Below are 23,710 nucleotides of genomic sequence, written 5' to 3'. Positions count from 1 at the left end.
ATTTTCACATTTTTTTATATGAAATTCACCCCCAAAAAAATGTAAAAATCAAAATGTTTTAACATTTTAGGCCAATTTGTTTTCTGCTACATATATTTGGTAAAAAAACTTGCAATAAGCGTATTTTGATTGGTTTGCGCAAAAGTTATTGCGTCTACTAACTACGGGAAAGATTTATGTCATTTTTATTGTTTTTTTTTTTACTAGTAATGGCGGCGATCTGCGTTTTTTTTTTTGCGGGACTGCGACATTGCGGCCGACAGATCGGACCCTTGACTGACATTTTTGACACTTCTGGGGGGTACCAGTGAAATTACTACAGTAATCAGTGCTATACATGTGCACTGTTACTGTAAAAAAGGCACTGGCAGGGAAGGGGTTAACTTTATTGGTGATCAGTGGGTTAAATGTATCCCTAGGGGGCGTGATTCTAACTGTGGGGGGGCGTTGTATGTGATGTAACCACAGAGATATATGACCCTACATAGCAGGATCGTATGATCTCTGCAGTTACACCAGGGAGAATGACAGGTGGCTTTTTTTACATTACCGGTTGTGGAGGGGGAGAAATTGGCTTTACTAGTCATTGATAGTCAAATTGGCACCTTCCCCGTTGTAGAAATTGTGTAAAGAAAATGGAGGGGGTTTCCAACCCTGTCCAGATGGGCAGAGGTAGAACCAAGGGGGATTTAAATGTGCCACTGATACAGTAATTTTTTCCAAATTCAGTCCGTATTTAAAAGTTAATAAAAAGGTTTTTATTTAGCATATATTAAAAACAAATAGACATACATATTCATTGCAATTTTATATACATATATTGTACACAAAGCAAGGTACTTAGATTTCAATAAGCCCACAGTGGGACTATGTGAAAATGCGAAGAGTTGCTGGAACTACGCGTTTTGCTGTGAGTGCTTCCTCAGGCTCCAGCTAATTTAGAGTATTCTTAATACATATAGAAAATCCTTAATTTTGATCTTGATCGATTCAATCACATTGTACGATGTATGTATGTTTATGCAAATAAATATTGACAAAAGAGGCAACAGTCAGCTACACCATAGGAAGGCTGTTAATTGACATGGGCTTAGTGTAGTTGTCAAAGATAGAGGGAGTTGATCTGATTGCCATTCACATATAAATGTGCGTGATGTTAGAACAGGCACAGATATACATAAAAAAGAAAGGGCTCATAAGAGCGCTGGCAAAATCCTGAAAAGAACTAAAGGATTCCAAAGCTTAAGGAAAATGGGAATCCATCTCACATAAGTGTGCATCCGGCATTGTTTCAAAAGAGGAAGGCCATCCTTTTCCCAGACAATCTTTCCGGGTTCGTTTCCCCTCAGCAAGCCAACCAACTGGATTGTTTCTACACTGGCTATATACAATACCATCTGGGAAAAGGATGGCCTTCTCACATGTGTGGTGCAATCATCTTTTACATATGCCTGCGGGAATAACTTATGTGTTAACATTTGCATGTAAGTACAGTGGGACAAGGGCACTTTACATTTTTTTTTCTTTATTTATTTTTATTTTATACAATTTTTTTTTTTTTTTTTTACTGTTTTTTTTGTAGTAACTTTTTTTGCTATCACATGGGATGAACAACATCCCTTGTAACAGCATGGGCTGTGACAGGTCCTCCTTTTGGAGAGATTTGGCGTGTAACTGGAAGTGACAAATTACTTGTCGCTCCCGGTTTCCAGGGTTACGGGGAGAGGGGAATGACGTCAGTTGGGCCTCCGCAATGAGACAGGAGAGCCCAGGAGAGGCAGCGGCAGAAGAGGGCTGGGACCCCCTTCCACCACCTGCAGAAGTAATCGAGTGGCCAATTAGCCACTTAGATCACTTGTGCTTGTGGGTGCAGGCATCATCCTGGTATAACCACTGAAACCTGAGAATGTATAGGTACCAGTGGCGGCTGGTGCTCCATGGGCCGGGGGGGGGGGGGTCGCCAGACAGACCACACCATACCCCCCCCACCGGACCACACCAGCCCGCACACCATAAAATAGCGTCCCATCATTGATGTCAGTGGAAAGAACGGTGCCTCAACATTGGTATTAGAGGGTGGAATAGTGCCACATCAATGGTGTCAGTGGGAGGAATAGTGCCACCTCATTGGTGTCAGTGGGTGGACTAGTGCCCCATCATTGGTGTCAGTGGAAGGAATAGTGCCCCATCATTGGTATCAGTGGGTGGAATAGTGCCCCATCATTGGTGTCAGTGGAAGGAATAGTGCCCCATCATTGGTGTCAGTAGGAGGAATGGTGACCCATCTTTGGTGTCAGTGGGAGAAATAGTGCCCCGTCATTGGTATCAGTGGGAGAAATAGTGACCCATCATTGGTATCACTGGGAGGAATAGTGCCCCATCATTGGTGTCAGTGGGAGGAATAGTGCCCCATTATTGGTGTCAGTGGGAGGAATAGTGCCCCATTATTGGTGTCAGTAGGAGGAATGGTGACCCATCTTTGGTGTCAGTGGGAGAAATAGTGCCCCGTCATTGGTATCAGTGGGAGAAATAGTGACCCATCATTGGTATCGCTGGGAGGAATAGTGCCCCATCATTGGTGTCAGTGGGAGGAATAGTGCCCCATTATTGGTGTCAGTGGAAGGAATAGTGCCCCATCATTGGTGTCAGTAGGAGGAATGGTGACCCATCTTTGGTGTCAGTGGGAGAAATAGTGCCCCGTCATTGGTATCAGTGGGAGAAATAGTGACCCATCATTGGTATCACTGGGAGGAATAGTGCCCCATCATTGGTGTCAGTGGGAGGAATAGTGCCCCATTATTGGTGTCAGTGGGAGGAATAGTGCCCCATCATTGGTGTCAGTGGAAGGAATGGTGCCCCATCATTGGTATCAGTGGGAGGAATACTGCCCCATCATTGGTGTCTGTGAGAAGAATAGTGCCCCATTGTTGATATTAGGGGAAGGAATAGTGCCCCATCATAGGTGTTAGTGGAAGGAATAGCGCCTCATCATTGGTATCAGTGGGAGGAATACTGCCCCATCATTGGTGTCAGGAGAAGGAATAATGCACTGCAAACGGTGTCAATGGGAGGAATTGTGCCCTCTTATTGGTGTCACTGGGAGTAATAGTGCCCCAAGGGCCAGATATAGGCAGGCCAAGGCCCAAAATTTGGAGACCACTGTTCTAGGCTAAAAAGGCTGAGAATGGCTGATGTAGATGGTAAAAACCTCCAAATGAGAACTTCATCTTAAGGGCATCTGCTGGAATCTGAAGTCCTTCATTGACGGGATGGCTTTAGATGGGCTTTGACAAATCTGGATAATAGGTTGATGGTAAAAGTTTTTCCCTTACAAATGCAAAATGCAAAAGCACAAAACTTTCTAATGCACAAAGTAAAATGATTTATCTGTGTTTGTACCCCCTGCCTCTGCATGCGGTGTTTAGAATTCAAAATACTATCCCATAAAGTTTAGAACCTGTAGCTGAAGCTTGCCTGCCATAACAGCCTCTTACTATGGGCTCCAGACACCAACTGACCATTGCACACCATGCCCCTCAAATCACCAGCAGCTCCTCCCCCATCCAGCCAGATTTGAGTTGGAAAACTTTGCTTGTGCCGGAAACACCATTATGAATGAACAGGCCGCCCCTGACAGGTACGTACCGTGGATGGGAAGTGGTTAAGGTGGTGAGATTACTTTTTTCTTACATGTTGGTGTTATATCTTTCACTTGAATGTTATAAGTTGCACTAGTAAATACAGCTGAATAAAACAAAAAAATATCTGTCCTCATTTCAGGCTCCAAAGCAACAAAATGTGATTTTATATATCTAGATATATAAATATATATATATATATATATATATATATAATATATTATAAAGGGGGGGGGGGATTATTTTCTATACCCACTGTATGTGTACTTTATGTAGCCCAGCTGGCAGCCCTTTAAATTGTGTCACGGGCAACTGTGGAGAGGAGGAGAACTATTGGTTGTATCTGTGGTTGGACTGCAAAAAACTTTAAGAGAGCCCACACTTGGAGAGGACAGGAGACAGCTGTGGTGATGTGTGCAGGAAAGCCAACTTTGCAGTGAGCCAGAGACTGTTGTGTTGTGAGCTGGGCTGTAGAGCATTGTGTATAGGAATGCAGAGCTTTGTGCTCAGAGCTGCAAATTTGTGTGAGAATGCTGACTCCAGCGAGGAGAGAACTGAGCTGTGCTGTATTGCTGACCCAAGCTGCAGATAGAACTGAGAGTTCCAGGGCAGGTGAAGGCTGCAGTTCCAGTTGATGACGGTCTGAGGAGGCAGCTTTGTGTATGCAGAGTGAAGTCTTACCTGACCTTTGGAGGACTGACTAGGACCTGCTCTTGTGGTGAGAGGCATCTTGACCACCAGAATTTACAGTACCCTGCTACCTGTTGGTCAGGAAATTACTAGCTTTTTCCTACACTTTGCCACCTTTCAAAAAGAGCGCTCCAACTGGGGTTTATGGACCCAAATACTGGCAGACTGTGCTTGAACCCTCCATTGGCCAGTGGCATAATTAAGGCCTTTGGATCTCAGACAGCTATTATTCTTATCTGGTTATTTCAATGTCTATTCAAGTTATCATTAAAAGGCTATTTTATTTATGGCCTTAACCCACCTTTTTCTTTAGGCCTTAATTTAATTTAAGCCTTAATTAAGCCCACCTTATGCTTCTGATGTTTCTGTGGGTTTAGGTTGAAGGGGAAACCCCAAACCTCAAGGGGTTTCAGTAACTTTGACTGCTAAAGCCAAATTAGAAAAAAAAAATATAAAAAAAAAAAAAAAAAAGGGAGAGCAACAAGCAATACAGTGTATTGTATAAAACGGTTGCTCTAACTGACTAAGGATTTTCTATTACAATTTATACATTCTGAAGTGGGTGGCACCTGGCTAACTAAATTCTTTTGAAGTCCCATTTGAGTCTTTGGTGACATTCTTTGATATGCAGATAGTCATTCACATAGGCTTGTCACTTCCAAGGCTCGTTGACTGAACAGGTCTTCAAAGGCTGAGATAGCAATCTTGCAAATTAAGAGGTGGGCAACTGGTGTGAAACTAGTGGTCTCATACAGAAAAGGATAAATACAGGATGTTAGACAATCTGCTTCATCACAAATATATTTTATATAAAATATATTTTATTTATAACTAAAATGGCGGTTCCCTTTTCCCCTTCATGGTTCAGTTAAGGTGGGTCACCAATTGAAGCAGTATAAGGACCCATCTATACAGCAGCTCCTTAGGGAGCTACATTTGTATATGATTCCATGCCACATGCTGCATTTTATTATTAACCCTTTATCTATCTTTTTTTCATCCATACTTTGATCCTCCCTGCTCAGAAACAGCTACAGTATGTCTGCTCATTCAATGTTTTCATGCATCCCTGCTGCAGATATAAACATCTATAGATCCACCCTAAAATGTCTGAACTTTCATGCTTCCCCCTATTATTCCATCGGTCTCTTCTCCCCTTCCACCTCTGCACACTATTCTCCTGTTTACTTACTACGAATATAGTATTTAGTGTTTTTTTTTTTTTTTTTTTCCGTTTTTATTTATCTGTTTAAGTCGTATTAGTGTGAACTGGCACTAAAGGAAAAGTTTGGAGTGACTAAAAAACAAATGTACGTACTCACCTCCATACTGCAGCATCGGTCTAATGCTGCAGCTGTTCCCAGCCAGCTCTAAAACTGAGAACTGAGCGATCACATGACTGCTGATTACTCAGTTCTCAGTCTGCTCTGAGCAGAGAGTGATGACTGTGACTCACTGGAGCTCTGGGCTGAGGTGGGGCAAACGCACCTTGCTTCAGTAATTAGGCGCGCACTGAAAGCCAGTGCCAGCTGTCAGGCATCCAGTTGGATCCTGACAAAATGATCAAGATCCTCCCAGAGCCTGGAGAGGCTCTGTGATATCAGCAGATAGTGGACTTTAGTAATTATGTAGCTCTCAGACTGTCACTGATATCATATTCTTCCTTTCTTTGACCTTTTCTTCATCTAGGCTATCATGTGATACTGTACTATGTTTTTTGCCTTCCAACACCCTGAACTCCTGATTACAGGTATTACTAGCAAGGTTGATAAAGCTATTAGGGAGCATTTTTGTATTGCAGCAAAATTGTGTTCTTTACTTTTGTATTATATTCCCCTAAAGGTCTAGTAGACATTTTAAAGTGCATCTAAACCTATAAAAAATAACATATTGAAATGTATTGCAAGCTCTTAGTTGCAGTGTTTTCTTTCTTTTTGCTTTCTCACCGCTGATACTGCCAGTAACAGAATTTCTGTCCTAAGACAGTAAAGCTGGCCATAAATAGAGCGATTTTATTTCCTGCAACCAGTGTTCATTTAGTTGACAAAAATATTTTCATCAACAGCATTTTTCCAGTGACGAAAACTAACCGAAAATAACTCCAAGTTTTTATCAATTGACTAAAACTTTGACGAAAATCAATCCCCATTTTCGCGGAAAAACGAAAACGGAACAGATATGCGAGGGAGGGACGTTTACACATGTGAACTTCCGTTTTCCTCAGAGCTCCGCCTGCAAAGCCTGTGAGTGTTTCCCTTCCCAAAAAGCAAGATAGCGACTGTAGCGTGCTTAGTGGTGTTTAGCACTGTTCAGCATTACAGGCCTCCTCAGGCACCATCCAGAGTACTATGTGCATTACAGGCCTCCGCTCCTCAGACCATCCAGAGTACTGTGTATCATTTACAGGCCTCCTCAGACCACCGTCCAGAGTACTGTGCATCACAGGCCTCCTCAGACAGTCAAGAGCACTGTGCAGTATTTGAAGGCCTCCTCAGACTAACGTACGAAGCACTGTGCATTACAGGCTTCCTCAGACCAGCGTTCAGACCACTCCTCACTGGGCCTTACAAGCCCCCTAAAACTAGAGCAGTGCATGCATCACAGGCCTCTTCCGACTGTCCAGAGCATTGTGTGCATTACAGGCCTCCTCAGACCACTGTCCAGGGCACTGTGTGCATTACAGGCCTCCTCAGACCTCAGTCCAAAGCACTGTGCAGCATTACAGGCCTCCTCACACCACCCTCCAGAGCACTCCTCACTATGCAATACAGGCCTCCTTAAACCAGAGCAATGTACGCATTACAGGCCTCCTCCAATTGTCCAGAGCACTGTGTGCATTACAGGCATCTATAGACCACTGTCCAGAGCACTGTGCCACATTACAGGACTCTTTAGATCAGCCAGAGCACTGTGCAGCTTTCACAGGCCTCCTCAGCTCAGACCACTTTCCAGAGCACTGTGCATTACAGGCCTCCTCAGACAACTGTCCAGAGCACTGTGTGCATTACAAGCCTCTTCAGACTGTCCAGAGCACTGTATGCAATGCATTACAGGCTGCCTCCTCATAGTCCCAGAGCACTGTGCAGCATTACAGGCCTCTTTGGATTAGCCAGAGCACTGTGCAGCATTCACAGGCCTTCTCAGATCAGACCACCGTCCAGAGCACTGGGCAGTATTTAAATGCCTCCTCAGACCACAGCCCAGAGCACTGTGTTCATTACAGGCCTCCTCAGACCACTGTCCAGGATACTGTGTTCATTACAGGCCTTCTTCAGACCAACGTCCAGAGCACTGTGCAGCATTACAGGCCTCCTCAGACCACCCTCCAGAGCACTCCTCACTGTGCATTACAGGCCTCCTCAGACAAGAGCAGTGTGTGCATTACACGCCTCCTTCATCCATCCAGAGCACTGTGCAGCATTACAGGACTCTTCAGATAGGCCGGAGCACTATGCAGCAATTACAGGCCTCCTCAGCTCAGACTACCACCCAGTGCATTGGGCATTAGAGGCCTCCTCAGATTACTGTCCAGAGCACTTTGTGCATTACAAAGACTGTCCGGAGCCCTTTATGCAATGCATTACAGGCCTCCTCCTCAGACTGTCCAGATCAATGTGTGCATTACAGGCCTCCTCAGACTAATGTACAGAGCACTGTGTGCATTGCAGGCTTCCTCAGACCACTGTCAAGACCGCTCCTTACTGTGCATTACAAGCCTCCTCAAACTAGAGCAGTGTTTGCATCACAGGCCTCTTCAGACTGTTGTGCACCATTTAAAAGCCTCCTCGGACCACCGCTCAGAGCACTGTGCATTACTGATCTCCTCAGACCACTCTCCAGAGCACTGTGTGCATTACAGTCCTCAGACTGTCCAGAGCACTGTGTACATTATAGGCCACCTCAGACCACTGTCCAAAGCACTGTGAAGCATAGAGGTCCTCCTCAGACCACCGTCCACAGCACTGTGCATTTACAGGCCTCCTCAGATCACCATCCTGAGCACTGTGCAGGCCTCCTCACACCACTGTCCAGAGCACTGTGCATTATAGGCCTCCTCAGACTGTCCAGAGCACTCCTCACTGTAAAATACAGGCCTCTTCAGAGCACTTTGTGCATTACAGGCCTCCTCAGACCATCCAAAGCACTCACTGTGCATTACAGGCTTTCCAAGTTCCCTTTACTTCAACCCCACAGATACATAAAACCTCCAATGATGGGCCAAGTCAAGCTAGTGCACTACAGCATACTATTTGCTTCAAAATACAAATTGACTCTAAGGAACTACAGGCCAGGGAGGGGACCATAGTAAAATTGATTGTGCGCACTGGATTACCAGTCAGACTGATCTGCTGCTCTATGCTGTGTGACAGGAAGTCAGGTAAATCTGTGGATGTAGTCGCAGACAGGAGATACATTTCCACCTGGTTTAGAAAATTCACCAATTACTATAGGGTGTCGGCTGCAGAGATAACCAGCAGGAAGTTGAAAACCACTCAGCTGTTCAGAATGAGGAAATGAAGGCCTCTATAATTTGTCCAAAGGAAGTCTAAGGATTGCTGCCTCCTGACGCTGTGTGGGCATGGGGAGAGGAGGACAGTCAGATGTGTGCCCCCTGAAAGCTGTGTGAGCATGGGGAAGACCTCCTGAAGCGATGTGCGCTGAGGAGGGTAACAAGTGTGAAGACTACTCGAGGTGAGGTCTTGGATCGTTTCTATGTGAAAATAAACCAATGGACATTTCCTGTGTGAAGGGGAAATTAATTAAGACTGAAGACTACTCAAGGTGAGGTCTTGGACTATTTCTATGTGGAAAGAAATAAATGCAATGTTTGCTATGTGAAGAGACAAGCAAAGGAATGGTTGCTATGTGAAGAGTGTGAAGAGACAAACAAAGGGACATGTTTTCTATGTGAAAGGAAAGTCCAATGAACATGTGCTGTGAGAAGAGAAAATAAATGGACTATTGAGTGTCTGCTGTAGGATCAGCAAAGTTTGCCCAACAGTAGGTTGGAGACAGACTCCGTAGGTAGGTTCCTGTATGTGAGAAGGTAGCCGCCCACAGTGGCAAGGATTTATTTTGTGTTTTATATTATCTTGATGTTTTTGACGCTTGCACTTGTGTGAAGTAAATTGCAAGAATAAACCAAACTGTTGTTTGCAACCACTTCTCGGCTATCTCCTTGTGTAACGAACCCCCCCAAAGGGGTCATCCATACCCGCCACCGAGCTAATCTCCCACAGCTGTTTGTGGAAATCCTCTGCCTGGGTCTTCTGTGGCATTTTGAAAGAAACCAAAAGACTGGCTGCTTTGGTGTGGATGGTACATCTTCTACTTCATGTGATTTTTTAATATTCTCCTCTTTCACATCATCCAAAACCAGATCTTCATCTTGTGTGTGGGGCAATGTGGATTTTCTGCCTGCAGGGAGTGAGCATACATCGCCAGCGAGCCTCAACTGCTGTGATTATTCAAAGCAGAAGCCGATCTATGGGTTCTGGGCACTCGATTTCCACCAGCAACTGCCGATCATCGGGCAGAGCTTCAGAACTGTGCTCTGCCTATATAAGCAAGGCAGAGTTCCGTTCTGAACTGGGGAAGGGATAAATTGTGTGTTTATTATACACAAGATTATGAATAAAGTTGAAAAAATAACAAAGATACACCAGTAGAGTAGAGCAGACAGCTACAATATCAATCAGCTTATATCCATGTGATAACTGATTGTTCTTCTACAGTGCTGCTGCTGTTGTTTGTTTAAATGCTGCCACCATATTACTGCCGTTGTCTGTCATCACTATAAGGATCTTCCTCATTGATATGTCCCACTCTTGCAAACTTTTCTCCACACATGATTTAATTGACTGTGCAGTGTGTGGGTGAGCTACTTGTTCAAGGGCCAACAATCTGTGTTCAGGTTTATTTTGTTCAACACAAAAGAAGCATACACTTATAGCAAGGAATGAACCGATTAGTCCTTTTTTTATCCACAAATCAGTGCAAATAGATACTCTCTGGGCAGCAGCCAGTCTTTTTGAGTTTTTGTTTTTCATCTTCATAATGTTTGTCAATCAAATTATTTATTTTAGTTATCTTTGGAACAGTCAGCTAACAAAGTCCTCATCATCAATCGTTCTGAGTTATAAGGAAGAGCTTTTGCTCAGTGCTGCCATTACTGAGGACACGGGAACAGATATTTGGCTGACAAAGAGTGACACTTTTTATCATCAGTTAAAACCTTTCACATGAGACGTGTTGGCTATGCCAGCTTCTCAAGCCTTTGCAGAGGGGTATTGAGTGTCACAGGTGACCTCTCTAGAGGTTGGTGGAATAGAGCAAGGGTCATGTTGGCATGAAGTGCTTTCCTTAAAATTAAACCAAATAGAAGTGTTTTATTCTCCAGTTATTTATAACATAAGAAGCATACATAATACTTGTGGGTTGTGATTATTGCAAAAGGAAGAATCAATAATTCAACAACAGTTCTAATTGTCAATTACATTTATAGGAAAAATGCACAGGCTACAAATGCCAATATTATATGGAACAATAACAATCACCACTTTTTATCAACTCCTCTCTCAGCATTGACACATTTGACAATATAGGTAAATATCACACTACTGAAAAAGAAAAATAGATTAGTAACTGTCAATTAGATGCATATTGTTGTTGCTATAAATGCTGTCAAGTGAATAGTATTTATCGCTACTGACAGCACTTCTTAAACCTATATGCATTGCCGTATTTATAATTAGGCAGGGTAGGCACATGCCTAAGTGCCCTCCAAAGAGGGGCACTGTGCAGCTGCCTTCTCTGCCTATTTGCAGAGGTGTCTGGTGTGCTGTGGAGCATTGACAGGATACCACACACCACAGCGTAAGGCTATACAATGCCTGCCCAGCATATACGACTAAAACTAAAATAGCATTTTATCAAAAGACTATGACTAAAACTGAATTGAAATTAGATAACCAAATTAACACTTTGGTTGCAGGAAAAAAATAGTTTGATTCCCCCATCAATACAGTCAGTGTTGATGGGGGAATCCCTCCCACTGAGCCATTTTGCTATAACAGCCACTGGCAAAAATCACATGTAAAATCTGACAGGCTGGTTGTACCTAAGTTGATTGATTCGATCAACTTGGATACATTTGGCCTGTCCATACATGGTTCGAATCTCGGCCGGTTCCTGCTGAACCGGCTGAGATTCCAACATAAAGGGTGTAAGGACTACAGAACACTTTCCCATCTTCTCTTCTCCATTTCATAAAGGGAGGTATTATGTAGTTGACAGAGGTGAGCTGGGAGAATATTGCAGAGTACATAGAACAGCACTGCAGGTTTGGCAGGGTCAACAGGCATTTTTTTGCACTTATCAAAAAGATATAACCAAACACTTCAAACGGTATATTAAACAATCAAAAAGGGGGACCATTAAAATCAGTAATTTATAGGGTTACATTCACTATTGATCTCCCTTTTATGCTGCTCATTCACATTGGAATATTCAGGCAATTTAACCCTTTCATTCATCTTTCTGTTGCACATTTAACCCTTTGCGCCTAAGGGTAAAACAAATCTTAATGCCAAAGCCCAATTTTGCAACTTTGACATAAGTTAGCAAAACCGTACAGATCATCACAACTACTTTGTGCATCCAGGTGGATTATGCCTTGTTTTTTTCAGGACAATTTGGGCTTTCATTTGGTGGTAAATGGTAATGGATATCTCCTTTTTTTTTTTTTTTTTTTTTTTTTTATTTATTTATTATTATCAAAGGAAAACTGGCCCAAAATAGTAAAAAAAAAAAAACATTTCTTTAATTGAACTGTATATATTTGCTACTACCATAACCTACCACCAAAGATCAACCCAAAATAAATTCTCCTGCTTCTGAAGACCGCAGTGATACCACATATGTGTATGTTAGTTGTTGTTTGCACCCATAGTACAGCCCAGAAACAAAAGTGCGCATTTTGCTTTTTATTTATCCTGACACTGATATTAACTGACACTGATACTAAATTAAAAAAATATATAATTCCTGTTCAAAAAAAATACTGACCGTGACCTTTGATCTTGACCCACACACTAACCGTACTACTGACCTAGATCAAATCTTGATCTAGGTAGTTTTTTTTTTTTTATAATAATTTTTTTTTCTACACACACTTTTTTTCTATCTCTGAAAGGGCAGAGAAAGATACAATGTATCTGTCTCGTCTATTCACAGAGAAAGAAAACAGGGGGGGGGGGGGCTTCACAGTGACTGATCACTGTGATAGCCAATCAGAGGCTGTCACAGTGATCAGGTGGCCCACACAATCACAGTGATCAGGTGACCCTCACCATCACAGTGATCCGGTAACCGGGAATCAGATGTTTCGGGTCCCAATCGTAAGAACAGGGCCCGGGGTTCTTGGTGAGACCCCTGGTCTCTGTGCTGGGAGCACACCATGCAGCGCGCTCCCAGCACAAAGGGAGATACATAAATATGCGGCCCGACAGAAAAAAGCCCAGTCCAGAGGGGCCGCATATTTGCATGTTTATCGTGAAGGGGTTAAATAGATCAAGGAAATACTCCACTCATAGTTTTGATTGTTTTGCTGCAAACAGATGTAAGAAGCCAGTCTGTTTATCACCCACTACTGTACTATAGTTTTGGATACCCAATTGTTAATGTTATGTGTCCTTGCATTGCACTTAAAGAGAGATCTCATTCTCCCTTTGTGATCAGCTGTAGTATAAAAGTTTTAAACTAAACCTTGTCTGTTGTAAGATGAAACTTGTTATCGCACATTCCGCCAAGTTCAAATCAGGCATCAGAATGTGTCTAGTTTTCCACTCCTATAACTTTCCTACCTCTTTATTATGACTTGCTGAAAGTACAACAGGCTCTCCCTGTACCATCGACGTCAAATTTTATTCCACAGTAAAGGTCTCTAAAAATGTCCTCAAGGTCGTTTATAATACTCAGCTGCACAAACTACTTCTTTGAACAAAAAATGAATTTTAATATTTTTAAATGTCTAAAGAAATCTACTTTGGATCCAATATTTTAAAATTAATAAAAGGTGACATTTGGAAATTAAAATGTTACATTTTAAGCTGTACTGATTGTAAAACTGTACACTGCAGACAAAAATTAGCTTTCAGCTACAGTCAGAAAAGATGTAACTACTGTACATCCAGAGAGGGATATATTAATCCTAAGGTCAGGGCTGACTCAAGACATTGTGCTGCCTGGGTCCGAGAATGAAATGCTGCCCCCCCTCCCCTCACCCCCCCCCCCCAAAAAAAAAATCACGCCCACCAAAAGGGCCCAACATCCATTATTTTAAATCATGGGAGGGTGAGAGAGAGGGGATGAGAGAGAGAGGTGGGAGTGAAAGAGGGAGGAGGTGAAAGAAAGAGGAGTGAGAGAGAGGAGGGGTGAGGGGGGCTGAGAAACAAGGGGAGCATGAGAGAGAGAGGGGTGGAGTGTGAAAGAGGAGAGTGAGAAAGAGAGTTTGGGGCTGAGAGAGGGGGGTGGGTGAGAGAGAGAGAGGGGGGTGATTATAAGAGAGAGGGAGAGAGTGAGAGAGAAGGGGGCTGAGAGACAGAGGGGGGGCTGAGAGACAGAGGAGGGCTGAGAGACAGATGGGGGCTGAGAGACAGATGGGGGCCTGAGAGACAAAGGGGGTCTGAGAGATAGAAGGGGCCTGATAGACAGAGGGGGGCTAAGAGAAAGTGGGGAGTGAGAGAGGGAGAGAGGGGTAGAGTGTAAGAGAGAGGGGGTGAGAGAGAGAGAGGAGGACTGGAAGAGACCACATAGACCTTTCCCTATCTGCAGTCCCTCCTCTTCCCCCCCCCCCCAATATGCAGGCTCTGTGAGCGGATAGGTATGTGTAGGATGCTCGATACCTGAAGGCCAGTAGTGGGCAGTGCCCAGTCACCCTCTTGATCTGCTCACTGCTTTGCTCCTTCCAGTGGTTCCTGGGCAGTCTTCGGCCTGTCCTCCTTCTCCGGGTCCCCAGTCAGCCTGTGTTCCAGGCCTCACTGTTAATCTTGGAGCAGAGAAGAGGCTGGAGGAATCCAGGTTCTGGGAGTGACGGGGAGGCTGCGCCTGCTTCTGCCTCTTCGGTGGTCAGGGAGGGGGGTGGAGCTCTTATCCTTTCCAGGCTCTAACAGGTCTAACTGTCCTTCTCGTTGGCCACCTTCCTCGAATCTCCGTGGCCTCACCACTGTTTGCTGCCACTCTCCCGCTGCCACCAAACTCTGCATGAAAATAAATGGCTCAAGGGGCAATGTGTTAGGCCCTCTGCTGCCCCTCTCAAAACTCTGCCTGGGTCCAATGGACTCAGGGGGACCCATGGATGGGCCAGCTCTGCCTAAGGTACATGTGGTCATGTGCCTAGGAAAGTAGGGCAAAATGTGCACAACCAAAGTACAGCTTTTATAGTTTAATGCAGAAGTACCTTATCCTACTGTTGGCTGTTGCAGCCCTTAAAATGGCTCAGCCTTTTCTGATGAGAGGTGCAGACCATTGTCAGTCCTTAGTTATTATTAGCCAGGGATAAAGTACAAAGTGCAATATAGTGGGCTGTTGACAGTTGACACTTTAGATAAAAATTGATCTGGAAACAATTAATATACACTCACCGGCCACTTTATTAGGTACACCTGTTCAATTGCTTGATAACACAAATTGCTAATCAGCCATTCACATGGCAGTAACTCAATGCATTTAGACATCTAGACATGGTGAAGACTACGCGGTGAAGACTACGTGCTGTAGTTCAAACTGTAGTTCAAACTGAGCACCAGAATGGGGAAGAAAGGGGATTTAATTGACTTTGAACGTGGCATGGTTGTTGGTGCCAGACAGGCTGGACTCAGTATTTCAAAAACTGCTGATCTATTGAGATTTTCACGCATAACCATCTCTAGGAAAAAAGAAAGGGGTAGTTCAGCGCTATGGACTAATTCGTTGATTAAATACAAAAGAAGCTGCTTCCCGCACTGAAACGACTACCGAAGTAGATGTCTAAGATGGGTGAAAAGGGAAAAAAAGGGGAGCGGGTGTGGTGTTGCTAATGATATACAACAAGTGTACAAATAATGTGCCATAGAACATCATAGTAAAAATCAGAAGAAACAAACAATATATATCAAACGTGTACGTGTAATAAAGTATTTAGACATTAAAGTGAATCATTTGTGTTGTAATATAAAGTCCATTGGTGAGATCCAAAAAGTCTTTGAAAACAAGTGTATCCTTAAAAGTGAAAAGACTGCAAATTCCACACAAATAAGCGGTGTCCATATAACACTCGTGGTCCCCCCTGTGTAGTTGCACTCACCAGATGGATTTCCCCATTCAAGGGGTAGCCCGCCATCTCAATATCAATGATTGTCTGTCACTTTATATTCTGTAACTTTATCGTGCTTTGCCTCAGTGGTAACATGTAAAAGTAATAGGAGCCTCCATACTGTGAATACCGTTAACTATAATTTATTTAAAAGGTATATCTTGCACTTACATCGAGATAAAATAAATCAACGTTCGTATGTATACAAAACCAGGATTTCCTGGCTTTGTATACATAATTGGACAATAGAAGATTGGAAAAATGGTCTGATGAGCCTCAATTTCAGCTGCGACATTCAGATGGTAGGGTCAGAATTTGGCATAAACAACATGAAAGCATGAATCCATCCTGCCTTGTATCAATGGTTCAGGCTGGTGGTGTAAGTTCTGGGGGATATTTTCTTGACACACTTTGGGCCCCTTAGTACCAATTGAGCATCATTTGAATGCCATGGCCTACCTGAGTACCTCAATCCAACAGAGCACCTTTGTGATGTGGTGGGATGTGCAGCCGACAAATCTGCAGCAGCTGCGTGATGCTATCATGTCCATATGGACCAAAATCTCTGAGGAATGTTTCCAACACCTTGTTGAATCTATGCCAGGAAGAATTAAGGCAGTTCTGAAGGTAAAAGGGGGTCCAACCCAGTACTAGCAAGGTGTACCTAATAAAGTGGCTGATGAGTGTATATTCTTAGTAAGTTAGTAATATTGCCTTACTGACTCTGGTCTTTTTCTGTCCCAAAATAAACTTTCCTAGGCATTTACCGCTAGAATTTACTTGGGCTTTTTCAATGGGGTTGATTTACTAAAGGATTAGAGGTTGTTACGAACTGAATGTGGTGAAATCAAGGAAAAACCAAAAAGAAATAAAGGCCATGGAAATTTAAAATGATGTATTCTTTAGCAATGAATTAAAGTAGTTCTAAGGCATTAAGGGATTAGGGTAAAAACCTCCACACTAACTGCCCCCCCCCCCTTAGCCCCCTAAACACTTACCTAAGACTATCAGAAGTGATAGACCGAACACCTCTGTTCAGTTTGCACCAGAACATCTAGAACAGGGGAAAAGTTCTCGCGAACATTCAAACTCTCTATTAAAGTCTATGGGACACTAACATGAAAAATCAAAAGTACTCATTTTAACCACTTTACCACCGGAGGATTTTGCTGTTTTACGTCTGGGCCACTTTTTGCGATTTGGCACTGTGCGAATTTAACTGACAATTGCGCGGTCATGCAACACCGTACCCAAACAAAATTTACGTCCTTTTTTTTCCCACAAACAGAGCTTTCTTCTGGTGGTATTTGATCACCTGTGTGATTTTTACTTTTTGCTTTTTGCGCTATAAACACAAAAATTGCATAAATTTTGAAAAAATAACAATATTTTTCACATTTTTTCACATTTTTTATATGAAATTCCCCCCAAAAAAATGTAAAAATCAAAATCTTTTTAAATTTTTGGCCAATTTGTTTTCTGCTACCTATGTTTGGTAAAAAAAATCACAATAAGCGTATTTTGATTGGTTTGCGCACAAGTTATTGCGTTTACTAACTAAGGGAAAGATTTCTGTAATTTTTGGTGTTTTTTTTTTTTAACGAGTAATGGCGGCGATCTGCGATTTTTTTTTGCGGGACTGCAACATTGCGGCGGACCCTTGACTGACATTTTGGACACTTTTGTGGGTACCAGTGACATTACTACAGTAATCAGTAGGGCTGGGGAATATAATCGAAAGATCGATGCATCGCGATTCGACCCTTCGCGATTCTGCATCGATGCGGGCTGCCGGCATAATCGATTATACGAAGTGACACCATCAGCCGCGGCCACGCCCTATCGCGCAAGGGAAAAAAAATAAAAAATCACAAGATCGCAAGATCGGCAGCTGATTGGTGGGTTAGTGGCGGGAGCTTAATAAAAAGGCTCCGCCCCTCCCCTTCCGTCTCTTTGACCCGGGCCGAGGCGCAGCAAGACATCCCCCGCGTGTATCGGCGTCCCACCTGCGCCCTTGCAGAAGCCAGCCAGCCATCCAAGCCAGAAGCCGCCAGTCCAGTGAGTCCACACACAGGAGCGAGGAGCCCCAAGTGCGTCCCCATCGCAGCCAGCCAGCGCCGCCAGCCTCACCTCACCTCACCGTACCCGACAGGCCCTGGAGGCCCAGCCGCCACGCCACTGCCAGTGACGCCAGCCGCCCGCCACAGAGCCCAGAGAGCAGTACAGCACCTGTCCTCCTCTGCAATGCAGTGCACAACAACCCACACAGTCACACAGCAGGTATGTCCGAACAAATTGTGTAATCATTCATGGGGGTCTCTCGTCTGTATCTCTGGGGGATGTCTGTGATGGGGGGGGGGGCCTGGGACAGGGGACGGTCGGTCGGGGCCCGGGGGTACTGTTCTGCTGTGGCAGTCTGGCAGCCAGGGGGGTCAGTCAGTGTCAGTGGGGGCCTGTGGGGGTCTCTGTCAGTGTCAGTCAGCTATGGGGGTCTGGGCAAGGGGGGACTCACTCAGTGTTTGTCAGTGCTGTGGGGGATTGGGGAAGGTGTGGGGGACATCCAGGTCTCTGTCAGTGTGGGGGTCTGGGCAAGGGGGGGGACTCATCACGGTGAACATGGAAGTTATGCAGCAGTGCACTATTGCCAGGTTCACCCTTGATGTTTGCTACTAGTCAGGAAGTGCTCTGTTTTGTAGAGGACAGGTTATGGCACACCTGGAATTTATTGCAATGCATATTCACATAAAAGGATTCATATATAATGTTTTGTGGGAATTTATGACCATTTTCACAAGAATATTAGCTTGGCTGGCTGGCTGGCTGGCTGGCTTCTTCTATCTTGGCTTGCCTTAAAGAACAACTATAGGCCAAACTTTATCCATAATCCAAAAAGTTTTGCCTTTAGTTGTACTTTAAATGGTGGTAGGCCTGGCTGTGGCTTATATTAATATTTTCTTTTATGAAGCAGTAAACTGCACTACTACAGTTTTTTACTAATTTTACTGTTACTTCTAGTAAAATACTAGTGTTGTTGTCTGTCTCTGCTATGCTGTTTGCATTTTCAGACCTTCCTATATGTTTGCAGTGCAAGTGCACTAAATTATGCAGGGCTTGCAGACCATGACAGGGTCCAGGAAAGTGTCCTTTGAAGCAAATGAAAATAAAAAGGATTCTTTTATTTGTGACTGCTTGATTGTTTGATTTTTTTGATAAAGTTTTGAAAACCATTGGGCAGTGGGCTGGGCATGGGCATTGGGCAGTAATCGTGATGCATCGCGGAATCGAATCGTATCGAATCGCGACCCTAATAATCGTAATCGCATCGAATCGTGAGGTAAGTGAAGATGCACAGCCCTAGTAATCAGTGCTATACATATGCACTGTTACTGTAAAAATGACACTGGCAGGGAAGGGGTTAATTTTATTGGAGAGGGAGGGGTTAATGTATGCCTGGTGCTTACTGACATGTGTGGGGGGAGGTGGCAGAGTGACACAAGGGCAGATCGCAGGTTCAGCTATGCTGAACCCTGCAATCTGACCCTGCCTGTCACTTAGGAGATCCGCCCGCTCTGTTTACACAAGCAGGCGGATCTCCAGACTCGATTCCCCAAAGATCGGGGAAGAGCAGCGGTGATCGCCGCTGCTCCTCCCCTGGCCCGACTCCCGCTGTGACTGAATACAGCGGGAGCGAGCCTCCAGTGGCGCGCGCGCCGCTCAGAAAGGGAAGTGTATGGCGACATAGGTCTACGTCGCCAGACGATAACGAACCACTTTGCCGCAGTAGAGCTCTAGTGAGCAGACGGCATGTGGTTAAATACTTATAAGAAAGTTATTGGTGTAAAAAGTGTATGGGGACCCGGGTACTGCCCTGTGGGACATGCATCAATGCAAAGAAAAAAAAAATGAATACAATAGTTTTTAAAGGAGCAGTGATTTTAACCACTTTACCACCGGAGGATTTTGCTGTCTTACGTCCAGGCCACTTTTCGCGATTCGGCGCTGTGCGACTTTAACTGACAATTGCGAGGTCGTGCGACGCTATACCCAAACAAAATTTACGTCCTTTTTTTCCCACAAACAGAGCTTTCTTTTGGTGGTATTTGATCACCTGTGCGATTTTTACTTTTTGCGCTATAAATAAAAAAAGAGCGTTTATTTTGAAAAAATAACAATATTTTTAACATTTTTTATATGAAATTCCCCCCCCCCCCCCAAAAAAATGTAAAAATCAAAATTTTTTCAAATTTTTGGCCAATTTGTTTTCTGCTACCTATTTTTGGTAAAAAAATCACAATAAGCGTATTTTGATTGGTTTGCGCAAAAGTTATTGCGTTTACTAACTACGGGAAAGATTTCTGTCATTTTTGGTGTTTTTTTTTTAACGCGTAATGGCGGCGATCTGCGTTTTTTTTTTTGCGGGACTGCGACATTGCGGCGGACAGATCGGACCCTTGACTGACATTTTTGACACTTTTGGGGGTACCAGTGACATTACTGCAGTAATCAGTGCTATATATATGCACTGTTCCTGTAAAAATGACACTGGCAGGGAAGGGGTTAATTTTATTGGAGAGGGAGGGGTTAATGTATGCCTGGTGCTTACTAACGTGTGGGGGGGGGGAGGTGACTGAGTGAGTCAGGGACAGATCGGATGTTCAGCTATGCTGAACCATGCTCTCTGTCCCTGCCTGTCACTTAGGAGATCCGCCCGCTCTGTTTACACAAGCGGGCGGATCTCCAAACTCGATTTCCCGACGATCGGGGAAGAGCAGCGGCGATCGCCGCTGCTCCTCCCCTGGCCTGACTCCCGCTGTGACTGAACACAGCGGGAGCGAGCCTCCAGCGGCGCGCGTGCGCCGCCCACAAGGGGCGGAGTCCAGTGACGTAGGTCGCTGGACGATAACGAGCCACATTGCTGCAGTAGCAGCAATGTGAGCGGAGTTAAAGTGGTTAATGATGCTTAAAATTAAAAAATAAAAATGAAAAATTCCTTTAAATATCGTGCCTGGGAGGTCCCCCTAGTCTGCCTGTAAAGTGTACGATGTATGAAACTTGCTGCAGCAATACTGACATTTCTAAAGGAAAAAATTTAATTTAACCACTTCACTTTACCCCCTTAATTATAAATTATTATTATAATTTTTTAAGAAAAGGCACTGCGTTGCTTTAACTAACACGGTCGTGCGATGCTGTAGCCAAATAAAATTGATGTCTTTTTTTGTCCCACAAATAGAGCTTTCTTTTGGTGGTATTTGATCACCTTTGGGGTTTTAAATTTTTGCGCTATAAACAAAAAAAGAGCAACAATTTTGAAAAAAAAAAACAATATTTTTTACCTTCTGCTATAAAACATTCCCAATAAAAAAATTTAAAAATCTAATTTTTTTATCAGTTTAGGCAAATTTGTATTCTGCTACATATTTTTGGTAAAAAAAAATCCCAAAAGGAGTATAAAAATTGGTTTGCGCAAAAATTATAGCGTTTACAAACTATGGAATAGATTTTTGGACTTTTTATTTATTTTTTTTTATTAGTAATGGTGGCGATCAGCAATTTTTATCGGGACTGTGATATTGTGGCAAACAAATCTGACACGGGGTGACACTTTTTGGGGACCAGTGACATTAATACAGTGATCAGTGCTAAATAAAATGCACTGTTCCTGTATAAATGACACTGGCAGGAAAGGGGTTAACACTAGGGGTGATCAAGGGGTTAAATGTGTTCCCTATATGTGCTTTCTAACTGTGTGGGGGATGGATTGAACAGAGGCACAAAGAGATGGGTGATTCAGCTTAGCTGAATCACACAATCTTACCTACCTCTCTGACAGGAGCGCCGTCTTGCATTGTTTACATTCCAAACGGCTCTTATGTCACTCTAGCCAAAGATCGCAGGAGGCCAGCGGTGAGACCACGTGCACACAATCAGGTAGATCTATGTGATTTTGCGCAGCCAAGCTGACCTGCCGCAGTAAATCTGTGTTAGGCTGTCGGCAAGTGGTTAAACTTCCTCGCGGCTGTAATGTCGGCTCCCGGAAATACAGATAAAAGAAATTAAAAATATGAAAAAAAGGGCGAAGGGTCCCCCCCCCCCCCCCATGGTCGATACCAGGCTCTTCATGTCTGGTATGGATTTTAAGAGAAACCGCACGCCAAAATGTTTAAAAAAAAAAGGGTCCCCCAAGCTGTTTTTACCCCAATTTTTTTTCATTCACATTTTCTTTTGACAACAATTTTTTTAAATTAAGCTCTCAGCAGGGAAGCCTTAAAAAACCTATTGACTGTGCACTCGGCGGTCAAACATCTCACTAAGTGCTGAGAAAGTTCAGGTGTTAAGCGATTACCTGAATAGGCGATGTTTAGGCCAAACTTATGCTCGGCCCAAACCGTTCACCCATCCCTAGTGGTGCCTGAACACTGTAACCCCTCACAATTACTCTTGCTGGGTGCAAGAACAGGCCCTGCTGTTAAAAAATAAGAAAAAAAATTGAAACTACATGTACTTGTCATACAGGTGCAGAAAAAGAGTGCCTTGGGTATTGGTGGTGCCTGAACACTGCTACCCCTCACAGTAACTCTTGCTGGGTGCAGGAATGGGCCATGCTGTTAAAAATTAGAAACAAAAATTGAAATTACATGTACTTGTCATACAGGTGCAGAAAAATTGGGCCTTGGGTGTTGGTGGTGCCTGAACACTGTAACCCCTCACAGTTAGGTGCAGAAAAATTGGTGCTGTAAACCAAAAACATTGTTGGAAGCTAGCATAATCAAGATTCAGGAATAGGATAGACAGCAAAGGCAGTCTTCAAGGGATTCCAGATCTCTAGCAAATTTAATCAGTTACATCAGCATTAGGAGCTTGATAGCTGCTGTTGATCCGGTCAATGGAGTTTGTGGACAGACACACTCTTGTATCCATCACAAAACCTCAAACAGCACTGAATGTCCATTCGGAAAGCACGCTGGAAGCAGGTCAGGCCAGTAGCTGCATTGCATATTGAGCAAGTTCTGGCCAGTAGTCCATCTTCAAGACCTAGTAACCCTGTGGATGTTCAGTTGGAAAGGTCTTCAAGTCTGCTCCTGCCCCTAGATAATCCTGCACCATATGCTGCAGACGCTGCCGATGGTTGCTTAAACATAACAGCCCTGTTATGCTGAGGACTAAAGAATTGTTTAAAGGCATCGGTCAGCCGTCCACCTTCTCCATCGCTCCTCCTTTGACCGGACGAAGCCTCAGAAACACGTTGTCCAGGAAATCCTCCCAGTGTCTGGAAAGGTGTTACACAAATTTTTCTTAAAGGCATTCTCAAGATGTTTCATCCCATGCCCCCCCTTGCGAAGGAAGGATAAGCTGTGCAACTTTAACCTTGTAACGTAGGTCAAGAAGGGTTGCCAACCAGTAATTATACCTCTCCTTGATACCACAAACCCTTGGGATCTTTCACAGGCTTTGCAGCATCAGGGAGCCCATGCAGCTTTAGTTTGAGGAGGCATAAGATTCTGAATCCTCTAGGTCACTAAGGATGACATTGTCAGGAGCAACCTCTCCCCAGCCACGTACAACTCCTGGGGTTTCTGGAGAAGGAAAACCATCCCTTGAAGACTGCTGTATGTTATCCTCTACATCCAGGCTGCCACAATTCTCCTCTTCCTCCTGTGTGTTTTGTCGCCCCACAGGAATGATATCTGCATAAAGGGGGCCTTGTGAAGCAAGGAAGTCCTCCTCTTCATCCCACTGTTTTGCCTCAAATGCCCTGTTCATGATTCCACGAAGCGTGTGCTCCAGCAGAAAGACTAGAGGGACAATGTCACTAATGCATGCATCATCGCGGCTCACTATTATTGTGGCCTCCTCAAATGGTGACAGGACAGTGCATGCATCCTTTATTAACAGCCACTGGAGTAGTAAAAAGAAGCCAAACTCCCCTGAGCCTGTGAGCCTGTCCTTGTGCCATACTCACACAGGTACTCAATGATGGCCCTCTGCTGTGTGTACAGCCACTGCCCCATTGCCAATGTTCCACCTG

This window comes from Pelophylax lessonae (assembly GCF_965119305.1).
Source record: "Pelophylax lessonae genome assembly, chromosome: 1".
In the NCBI taxonomy this organism is placed as follows: Eukaryota; Metazoa; Chordata; class Amphibia; order Anura; family Ranidae; genus Pelophylax; species Pelophylax lessonae.
The sequence above is the reverse complement of the archived record's forward strand: the minus strand, read 5'-3'. Positions refer to the sequence as shown.